The sequence below is a fragment of the Arachis ipaensis genome, chromosome B07 (assembly GCF_000816755.2).
Source record: "Arachis ipaensis cultivar K30076 chromosome B07, Araip1.1, whole genome shotgun sequence".
In the NCBI taxonomy this organism is placed as follows: Eukaryota; Viridiplantae; Streptophyta; class Magnoliopsida; order Fabales; family Fabaceae; genus Arachis; species Arachis ipaensis.
The window spans coordinates 35,330,534-35,333,635 of record NC_029791.2 but is presented as its reverse complement, the minus strand read 5'-3'; positions in this window follow the sequence as shown (position 1 = coordinate 35,333,635).

The window sequence follows — 3,102 nt, the reverse complement described above, 5'->3', positions numbered from 1 at the left end:
CAATTTCTTCACTTTTGATGCCATGCATAGCGTATAGGATGCTGAGCAGTTGTTGAATTGTCTTAAGAGTCAGTTGTTTTGCTATTTTCGCATTGCAACAAGCTTGTGCTCATTCATGTCAAAGAGAAAAAAAAGAGAAAGTTGTACTCATTTTTGGAACTATTATCTATAAATTATTTTTTTTTTATCAATACAATATAGAGAATAAATTAAACAGAAGATAATTTAATAGCTAGTAAAAGCTAAAAAGGTACACCAAAAGAAAAAAAAAAGATCTGAAAAGTATATTGGATTTAGCAATTGAACTCTACACTTGATTTACAATGTCATTATAGATTTATGATATCATTTTTATACATGTAATTAAATTTAGTAGCGAATACGGAAAACATAAGATCAGTTGTCTAATAAGATGGGATTCGTAAATTCTAAGTTGGCTATTTGGATATTTCTTACTTGAAAACTATTTTTTTTTTCAACTAACATTTAGCCAGTGTTATTTATTTTTATCGGCTAAAAACTAATGTTATTTGTTTTTATCGACTAAAAAATTAGTTTTGTATCTTTGGAAGCTAAAAAATTATTATTGGAACAAAATTGGAAAGTTTTTTTTAGCTAAGATTAACTAATTTTTAAAAAATTATTTTATCTATCTTAATTTTAAATTATGAATCATAAATCCTGAAACCTTAATTTTAGACTCTAATTTTCTTTTTGTCTTATACAACACATCACACCCACACAACACCGTCTCACACAGACACGCACTACACTAAACCACATGGTTCTTTTTCCCGCAAGTGAAATTTGAATAAGAAATTTGAATCAGAATGTGGTTGTTTGAGAAGAATATTATATGCCACTCAAACCAAGCTTCCAACCAAACTTTAAATTATAAATTCTAAAATAAAATTGGCTAATGTTCTTATGTAGATACCTGGAGGGGAGCTCGACTATTGGGAGTTGACACCGAGTTGTTATCTTCGATGCTAATCTATGAGCCTTGGGGTAGTCCGAGCTTTCTGTCTGAGAGATGTCCAATCGCGCAGAGTATGAACAAGAGAAGGGGGAGTGTACCTGCAAAGGCACTCCGAAGCTTAAGTCAGTATTGAGAATTCAATGTGTCCGTTTAAGGAGAAGATGCCATACCTTTATAGGTGGAGTATAATTGGTCGGTTACATATTTGTTGATCTTCCGAATTGAGAGGCAGTTATTAGGTCATTAATGAATGATGACGTTTGGTCGGGCGTTACCTTTGTTGAATTATGAAACGTGTAATGGCCGAGGTGTTACGGAATTTGCCGAGTTATGGTCATAATGCCGACTTATGAGGTCGGATTTGTAACAGTCGTATCATAGCCCCCAAGTTTAGCCTGAGAATAGATTTTAATGAAGCAGGTTGAGCTTTTTAATGAAGCATAAGTCGGTAATTGATCATAGTTCAGCGATTGAGCTTAGGCTTGCAACCCCCAAGTTCAAGTTGCTTTATTAAAAACATATATTAAGTGATTTTTAGTAAGAGAGAGGGATTATAAATGCGCATTAATGAATGAGCGTGTTCCCAATGTCTGTTGACGTGACTAATGGGATTTTAGTAGTGGAAACCAAAACTGTGGTGGGAAGTTAAAGGTTTCTTTGGGAATCCAAAAAGGCCTTGTGGAGTTGCCCAATGTATACTTGTTATCAGAAGCTGTTTTGGAACAAAGAATGAGCAAAAGAGGCCACTTTGCTTTCTCTGTATTTTCTTCAACTTGTGTTCTTCTTCTTCATTTTTCTTTTGGTAATGGGTTTCAAAAAAGAGAAGAAGGAAAAAATTGATTGGTCCTATGATTGGGTAAATGAGGATGTTAAGAAACGTTCGTCGCTGTTTATAGACGAGGGGACTATAAAGGAAATAGATAAAAGTAATGTTGTCAGAAGGGGATCTGGGGTTCGGTTGGAGTTCCTTCCATGTTCTGATGGAGACCGGGTGTTTCACAGGGGTGAAGGCTTTGAGTATTTTTACATGCATAGTTGTGTCTTGGAAGAGTTGAGAGTGAAGCTTCCATTTTCAGATTTTCAGTGTCAGGTTCTTAGGCAGCTAAATTGTGCACCATCTCAACTTCACCCTAATGGTTGGGTGGTTCTTCGTGCGTTTGAGGTTCTGATGGAGTTTTTGGAGGAGAGTCCTTCCGTAGAACTGTTTTTTTCCTTGTTTCAGGCTAAGGGTGTTTGAAAAGGTGGGTGGGTGAACCTAAATAGTTCGCTACATTTTGCTGTCTTCAAACTGTATAAGTCATCCTTTAAAAACTTTAAGGAAATGTATATAAAGGTTAGGAGTGCAGAGGGGGATTTCCCTTTTTATGTAGACGAGCATTTGGGGGAAAAGTTTCCCCTTTGGTGGTGCTCTGAACCGCAGAATATTCTGGGGCCTGAAACCATAAGTGCGAGGGATGAATGCATAATTGAGTATTTAGTTGAGGGTGTTGATCGGAAGGAGTTGATATCTGTGTTTGATCTGCTGAAGTGGGACGAGAATAGGGAGGCGGTGGTAGGATATTTAGGTAATATTTTGAAATCATTTACTATTGATTTGTTTGAGGTTTATGTTGCTAAGTTTTGTTATATGTTTCAGGAGGAAAGTATCCTGGGGTGTCGGCATCTACTCTGAGAGCTCGGGTTAAGAGCAAAAATCTTGATAGAGAGGGGTCTACTTCAAAAGTAGAAAAGGTTGTGGGTGTTGGTGAAGTTAACCAGCCGAAGCCAGTGAGAAGGAAAGTTATTTTGAAGAAAAGGAAAACAAGTGTTGTCGATCTGTCTGAATGTTTCAAGGATGATGGGGGTGAGGTTCCTATTGAGAAAATTCAAATTTTTTTCAAAAATCAACAGAGATTACATGACGTTGCCGATCAAAGTGATGGCTCGTCGTTGTGGGGGAAAGACTTTCCCTATATGGCTGTTGCCAATGATGTGTGTCAAACTTCGGCGGATGTTACGTTGGCGGACGAGGTTGGTGACGTCGCCATAGATCAATATATGCAGGTATTTGTCTTTGTTGTGTTGTTTGTGTTTTTTGATAGATAGGTGAAAAGCTGATGATAGTTTTGATAATTTTTTTTTAA